The sequence below is a fragment of the Triturus cristatus genome, chromosome 5_1, assembly GCF_964204655.1.
Source record: "Triturus cristatus chromosome 5_1, aTriCri1.1, whole genome shotgun sequence".
Lineage (NCBI taxonomy): Eukaryota > Metazoa > Chordata > Amphibia > Caudata > Salamandridae > Triturus > Triturus cristatus.
This window is the reverse complement of record NC_140587.1, coordinates 145355001-145363165: the sequence shown is the minus strand read 5'-3', so window position 1 is coordinate 145363165 and position 8165 is coordinate 145355001. Positions and strand designations below refer to the sequence as shown.

Genomic DNA, 8165 nt, shown 5'->3' with positions numbered 1-8165 from the left:
AAAGCTAAATCAGAATCGTAACTTTCACTAGATGCGGGTACGGCTGGGCAGTGGGTGTGCGTTCATGTGAGCGCAGCAAGAGGGGGCAGAGCCGTAGTGGCTGAAGGGTGGAGTAGGCCCGTCGATGCCCTGACCAAGCGGTGCAGAAGCAGCGATAGCCCACGCTGTCAGAGGCAACCTGGTGGTAAGTTCTGAGTGACTGAGGGGAAATTACGGAGAATGATACGGGATCATGTTCATGCGCGCTGGGCAAGTTTGACTTGATGGAATAGTGGAGACGCCTATCGCCGTGGAGTCAAGTGTGCGACATACCGGTTGAATTTGTGACTGCTAACTGTGCGCCTCCTTCACCTGTTTCACACCGCGTCTGCTTGGCCTCTTGTGGATTAGAATATTTGCTTTCTACGAGAGGGCAAGTCAGCATATAATTGACCGAGCCGAGCTGGACATCCTGGTTGAGTGTATGGTTTCCACATTGAGAAACATACCGGCCGTTTGTACAGTTTTCTTGAGAGGCCAAAGTTTGTCCCCATGCAGCTGCTACTGAGCCATAGACTCATGCTCGGGCCGGCATTTGCCAAGGGAGTCGTTACGGTGAAGCTGCCAGAACCAATTGCTGCTCCTCAAGAGTTGCCTCGCAAAATAAGTAGTGCCTCGGTGAGGCATGTCTCTCACTGCTTCAAAATGTACTTTCAATTATTAATAGCACCAGCGTGCCACCCCCTGGTGCCAGTCCAATTAATTTCAGCACCAGCACGTTAAGTCAGCAGAGGCACCGGCCTGGTCAGTGCCAGTGGTGTGCAGTTCTGTGACAGCCTGTGGCTACAGGGCTGTATTGCTTACATCATATTTTTTTAACAGTACGATCAGGTTAGCTAAGTTAGTGCCTGTCGGAGGGACGGTCGGAAGCAGAAGCGAGGAGGCTGTATGTGGTCAATAGTGAGATATCTTATTAAGGAAATGGTCACAAATTGGGGTAAAAAGAATAGTCTGGATAAACAAGGTAGGCGGTTGAAAAGGTGGTCTGGTGGCTCCAGGGGCGGCTCCAGGGGAAGATGTAGGAAACTTCCTCAGGGTCCTGGTAGAAGTTGATGGTATTTCATTCTTCAGTGTAGTCACGAAACCTATTAAGGGTCTCAGATGGTCTGTCGGGATCCCGGAGCAGGCTCAAAAAACAAAAGAGAGTAGCAGTCAGAACCGAGTCCTATAAAATACAAGGCACCGTCACCGAACCATGTGGGGGGAGAAAGAAAAAGAATGAAGAAAGTAAGGGCGTTTTTAATGTTGGAGGTACTTCAAAAGGATGGCGTGAGGGTATTAGGGAAGGGTCAAGGCTTGTGGGCGTTTAAAGCGGGAGTGCATAGGAAGATTTAAAAGGTGGACACGTGAGTAGTGATATCCCCAGGCTACCCGTTCTCCCCTGACTCATTCCCCACCTTCCTTATACCTTCCCTCCCGAAGTCCCTTTGTCCGTCACATACCGCTAAGAGCCACAACTCTCCTGAGTTGTGGCGGCTCGTACGTCCTCCGAGATCCACCAGTCTTCAGTCCACGTCTCTGGACCCTCGTCTTCAGTTTCTCCCATTCTGGCATCCGCGTTGCTCCTCGGCAGTTCGTTGATCTCTCTGCAATCTTCTTCCGGGTTCTCTCCTGCTGACGCACCTGATGTCATGTCTCCTTCCTTTTTCTGCCAATCGTGACCTCCCGCTATGGCTCCTGATTGGTCGGTGAAGTTTTCCGTCCCGCCCTCCAAGCGACGGTCTACATCCGGGTAACTTCCGATACTCTGAGGAAGGAGGGAAGAGTTATCCATTAGCTGTGCCAGTCCGGAGCTGTCTTCATCTCCGTAATGGTAAGGAGTCCACGTCGTACTCTGCGGGACTCCACCCTCGCTGATGGGAATGCGCCCGGAGACTCCCTCACATTCCCCTTCCCTAACTTTCTTGTTTACAAGCAAAGGTTCGGAGGGATAGCTGGACAAAAAATCTGCATTGGCATGCTCTTTCCCTTTTCGGTGATGTACAGTGAATCTAAAAGGTTGAAGGGTAAGGAACCATCTCAGGATTCTTTGATTCTGTCCTTTGTTCCGAGACAGCCACTCAAGGGGAGCATTGTCAGTATGCAGTAGGAACTCTCTCCCGTCTAGATAATATCGGAGGATCTCTACAGCCCACTTAATGGCTAAGGGCTCTTTTTCAATAACTGGATATCGGGTTTCTCTTGCAAATAGTTTTCTGCTAATAAAGAGAATGGGGTGTTCTCGTCCTGCCTCATCTTCTTGGGATAGCACTGCACCGATACCATGATCAGAGGCGTCTGTTTGTAGTGGAAACAGTTTCTCATAGTTGGGATTGATAAGAAAAGGTTTGGAAGTGATGACGTGTTTTAATTGTTGAAACGCTGCTAACTCCACAGGGGAGGGGTGTCTTAAACATCTCTTGGTTTGTCTGGTCTTCTTTAAGAGGTTTGTTAACAGAGTGGCTATGTCAGAAAAACAAGGGATGAACCGCCTGTAATAACCAAGTAGGCCTAAAAAGGCCCTGAGGCCTCTCTTGGTTTTGGGAAAGGGAAATTGGGCTATTGCTGTGACTTTTTCTTCCTGTGGTCTCATACACCCTCCTCCCAAGAGGAACCCTAGATATTTCACCGATTGGCAGCCAAGTGACTTTTGGCTGGGTTGATGGTCAACCCTGTGTCCCTTAAGGATTGGATAACCTGGGTTGGGTAATGAAGATGGTCTTCCCAGGAATTACTGTAGATGATGATGTCATCTAAGTAAGTGGCAGCGTAATTTTGGTGGGGTTGTAGGATTTTATTCATAAGCCGCTGGAATGTTGCGGGGGTGCCATGTAATCCAAAGGGAAAAACCTTAAAATGTTACAGTCCTTTGGGAGTGCAAAAAGCTTTTTTTTCCTTATCCTGACACCTCAATGGTACTTGCCAGTAACCTTTACATAGGTCCAGGGTGCTAACGTACTGGGCTTTTCCGAGTCTTTCTACCATTTCGTCGACTCTAGGGAGGGGATAAGCATCAAATTGTGATATTTTATTTACCTCCCTAAAGTCGATACAAAAACGTATGGACCCATCTGGTTTGGGTACTAATACCACAGGTGAACACCATTCGCTTTTGGAGGGTTCTGTAATGCCCATCTCTAACATTTGATGGATTTCGTGGTCAATGGCTTCTCTTCTGACTTCAGGGATACGGTAGGGTTTTAACCGTATGGTTTTCCCAGGTGGTGTGTGGATCTCATGTTCCACTAAGGTGGTTTTGCTAGGTGTCAGGGAGAATACTTCTTGTAGTGGGACTAAGGTTTCTCTTAGTTCTTGCTTTAGTTGTTCAGACAAGTCAGGGTTTATGCTTTGTTCTGTTAGGGGTTTCTGTGGATGTGCCATCAACACAGGGAAAGGTCCTTCCCATTTTTTTAACAGATTTATATGAAAAATCTGAGTGGCGTTGCTCGGGGGATCCATTTCTAGCTTATAGGTAACCGGAGTAATCTTCTCTAATATCTTAAAGGAGCCGTGCCACTGACTGAGTAGTTTATGTTCATTGGTAGGACGTAACAATAGGACCTGGTCCCCGACTTCTAAAGTCCTCTCCTTAGTGGACTTGTCATACTGTCTCTTCTGGGTTATTTGTGCCTCCTCTAGGTTAGTGCGTACGATCTCTCGTACCTGATTCAATTGTGATTTTAGACCAACCACATATTCCCATAAGGGTTTAGAGGTATCAGTTTCCTCTTCCCACTCTTCCCATGCCATATCCATAAGGGTACGTGGAGGTCTTCCATATAGTAATTCAAAAGGGGAATACCCTAAACTTTTCTGTTGGCTACACCGGATAGAAAAAAGAGCTAGAGGAAGCATGTCCTCCCACTTGCGGGCTTCGAAATTCAACAACTTCCTTAGGGTGGTTTTTAGGGTGGAGTTATAACGTTCCACCAACCCATCAGTTTGAGGGTGGTAGGCCACGGTACAAATCTGTTTAATGTGTAACTGTTGACATACCTGTCTCATGAGTCTTGAGGTAAAGGGAGTGCCTTGATCGGTCAATATTTCTTTTGGTAAACCTACCGGGGCAAAGATATTGATCATGGCTTTGGCGATCTGGGTAGTATTGGGTTGTCTCAAAGCACGGCCTCTGGAAATCCTGTGGCATAGTCATACTAGTACAAGCACATAGCGACACCCGCTACGGGAGGGTAGAAGGGGGCCTATAAAATCCATTCCTACCCTTGAGAAAGGAACATCAATTACTGGTAGCGGTCTTAGAGGTACACGGGGTGGAATAGAGTGACTGGTTTTTTGGCACACTACACACTCTCTGCAGTATTTCCTAACTTGTTGATAGATCCCTGGCCAATAAAACCTCTCTAGTATGGCTTTCTCGGTTTTCTCCCCACCAAAATGACCCCCTAGTAAGTGGCTATGGGCCACGTATAGGACTTTCTCCCGGAAGGGCACTGGGACTAGAAGTTGGGAGGGGAGCGTTTTCCCACCTTTTCGGTATAACAACCCCTTGTTGATGAAGAACTGGGGACCTACTTGGAGCAGATCTTCCTGCTCGCTGGCTTGCTTCCAAGCTTCTTGTAAGTTATTATCCTCCCTTTGAGCAGTGCGAAAATTCCTGTTGTGTTCCCATAGAGCGGTGTCAGGGTTTATCAGAAGGATAGGCTTCCCTTTCTATTTCTCTCTTCGTCTTTGTTGTTTACTTTTCCTGTCTTTTCCAGGTTCCCAATCGGGATGGGGTTCTGAAAAGAAGGGTGCTTCTTCTCTCCATTCTTTCCTTTCGGTCTCTGGGCCTACCAAGAGGTTGTTGATGTGGGGATAATCAGTTTCAAGTATCACGGGTTCAGGTAGATGGGGAAGAAGACCGACTCTCATTTTTATGGGGATTCTGTGTTGGTCGGTGTTGTACAGCTACATCAGTCATGGGATATATCTCGCTATCACCATGAATACATTATATGTTCACCACTCCTGTGGGGATGGGTGTTCCTCCAGGGACAACTTGAGGTCTCATGAGGGTTTGTCCGCTTCCTGTATCCACCAGGGCTTCTCTGGGTTCTCCGTTTACAGCTAATTGTCGGTGGAACAGCCGTGGGTCATTATCCAGACCACAGTATAGAACCCGTGTATAACCGACCTCCATAGGTTCTTCCTTTTGTGGGCATACCCGTGCAATATGCCCAAAAGCCCCACAATGAAAGCGTTGGGGTCCTAGGGGGGCGTCGGGTCTAGGAATGGCTGGTACGGGGTTTGGTATCATGGATACAGTTTCTGCTTTTTTAGGATATAAGGATGATCGGGGTGATCGAACAGACGGGTGGCTAGGCTGCTTCCAAGAGCCCTCATCTTTTCCTTTCTGTAATTCTTGTGCCCTAAAATAGGCCGCTGCGACCTCTATTGCTTTATCTAAAGTCAAATCGGTGTGTTGGCGCACCCATCTTTGGATCGGGGGATGTACGGAAGTAAGAAACTGTTGAAGGTATATCTTCTCTAGGATGGCTTCTTTGGAGGTGGTTAATGGCTTCAACCATTGATCCGCAGCATCTTTTATACGGTAACAAAGGGCCCATGGGTTTTCTTGAGGCCCTTCTTTAATGTGTCGGAGACGCATTCTGTAGGTCTCTTCGTCTATACCCATTCTTTCTAGGACACATCGCTTGATGTCAAGGTATGGAGTGGTTCCGAGGGGGTTTGCAGCTTGATATGCTGCTTGCAGGTCCCCACTCAGAAGAGGTCCAAGATACTGACCCCACCTATCTTCTGGCCATTGGGCCGCCCGGGCCATCCTCTCAAAATTGGTGAGAAAGAAATCGGGATCTTCCCCTTGAACATATTTTTGTACTACTATTGAGGGTGGGGCCGTATAACCACGGGGTTGTCTGAGAGTCTCCGCCAGTTTTCCCATGGTGGCTTCTTGGGTTTGTCCCTGGCTAGTAATGGTCTTGTGTAGGGCCTCCTGCTCGGATTCCGCGGTTTCTAAAAACCGGGCCATGATTTTCTCTAGGCGGTCTTGTCCTTCCGCCATCTTTTTGACTGCAGCCTCCATTTCCTCCGATTCCACTTCTGACACCAAATGTCGGAGGGACGGTCGGAAGCAGAAGCGAGGAGGCCGTATGTGGTCAATAGTGAGATTTTTATTAAGGAAATGGTCACAAATTGGGGTAAAAAGAATAGTCTGGATAAACAAAGTAGGCAGTTGAAAAGGTGGTTTGGTGGCCCTAGGGGTGGCTCCAGGGGAAGATGTAGGAAACTTCCTCAGGGTCTTGGTAGAAGTTGATGGTATTTCATTCTTCAGTGTAGTTACGGAACCTATTACGGGTCTCAGACGGTCTGTCGGGATCCCGGAGCAGGCTCGAAAAACAAAAGAGAGTAGCGGTCAGAACCGAGTCCTATAAAATACAGGGCACCGTCACCAAACCATGTCGGGGGAGGAAAGAAAAAGAATGAGGAAAGTGAGGGCGTTTTTAATGTTGGAGGTACTTCAAAAGGATGGCGTGAGGGTATTAGGGAAGGGTCAAGGCTTGTGGGCATTTAAAGCAGGAGTGCACAGGAAGATTTAAAAGGTGGACATGTGAGTAGTGATATCCCCAGGCTACCCGTTCTCCCCTGACTCATTCCCCGCCGCCCTTTTACCTTCCCTCCCCCTCCCTAAGTCCCTTTGTCCGTCACGTACCGCTAAGAGCCACAACTCTCCTGAGTTGTGGCGGCTCGTACGTCCTCCGGGATTCACCAGTCTTCGGTCCACGTCTCTGGACCCTCGAATTCAGTTTCTCCCGTTCTGGCATCCGCGTTGCTCCTTGGCAGTTCGTCGGTCTCTCGGCAATCTTCTTCTGGGTTCTCTCCTGCTGACGTGCCTGATGTCATGTCTCCTTCATTTTTCTGCCAATCGTGACCTCCCGCTATGGCTCCTGATTGGTCGGTGAAGTTTTCCGTCCTGCCCTCCAAGTGACGGTCTACATCCGAGTAACTTCCGATACTCTGAGGAAGGAGGGAAGAGTTACCCATTATCTGTGCCAGTCCGGAGCTGTCTTCATCTCCGTAATGGTAAGGAGTCCACTTCGTACTCTGCGGGACTCCACCCTCGCTGGTGGGAATGCGCCCGGAGACTCCCTCACAGTGCCCTTCCAATTTTGGGAGTTGCTCAGGGGTGCAACTAGACCCGAACTTCTGAGAGGGGGGTGGGGGACTAACACTCCCAGCCAGAGATCAGAATTACTGTTCCCACTCCAAAGTAAGTAAAAATTGGGAAAGTGTTGGACTTCTAAGAGGTTAGATTTACTGTTTCCACTGTAGCATAAGCAAAAGTGGGGAACGTTTTGGAGTTTAAAGGATTTAGATTTACTATTTGCAACTCGTACATTTTTTATGAAAATATATAAATATCTAACAAAATATTTTTTTTACATATTTAAAGCAAACCATATATTCATTCATTTTAAATCAAATTAAATTACGTTTTATAATATACTTTTTATATAAAAAATAAATGGAAAATATAAAAATGATAAATATTTAAAATATATGCAGTTCCCTCATTACTACCAAAAAACAAACACAAACAACCACTAACAAACAATTAAAATGAGTAAAACAAATATAAACATGAAACATTAATATTCAAATAACTATTACATAAAACAAAAAAATTAAAACAATAAAAATAACTTTTTAAACTAATCAGTCAACAATTAGTTAAAAACAAAATTAATAATTAACTATAAATTAAAAGCAATAATTTACAATCCATTAGTAAACCAGAAATTTCTAATTACATTTAAAAACAATTACATATCAGATTAAAAATTACAGATGATACAAAAAACGAATAATATAATACTAATACCTTATAATGCCATAATAACTAATATTTATCAAAATTATTAAAAAATCAATATTTTTCGAATAAATAAAACAATATTACATACTACGACATTTAAAAAAACTATATTATGTACCTATAAACACAACATGCATACCTTCTATGTTCTGTCCTAGACTATGTTTGAATCAACATTGAAGAAATATGCCTGTTACAGCTGTTATGTGCAAATGTTGAAATGTTCCCATACTGAAAACCAGGTGTGCCGGAGATAAGACTCCAGACACTGCCCAGCCAATTCCACAAGATATTCTGCCCCTCTCTATTCACA

The 8165-nt window shown here is 45.9% G+C and overlaps 1 long non-coding RNA gene across 2 annotated transcripts; it reads right to left on the bottom strand.

Annotated features, from left to right (window-relative positions):
* Nucleotides 1-924: 924 nt before the first annotated feature.
* LOC146830432 (uncharacterized) lies at nt 925-6826 on the bottom strand. 2 transcript variants are annotated; one of them, XR_014961426.1, is made up of 3 exons: nt 6689-6826; nt 1482-1786; nt 925-1204 (listed from the first exon to the last, which is right to left on the bottom strand). It is a non-coding gene; the product is annotated as an uncharacterized LOC146830432 (long non-coding RNA). The 2 variants fall into 2 exon arrangements; XR_014961427.1 differs by having other exon boundaries at nt 925-1166.
* Nucleotides 6827-8165: the final 1339 nt, after the last annotated feature.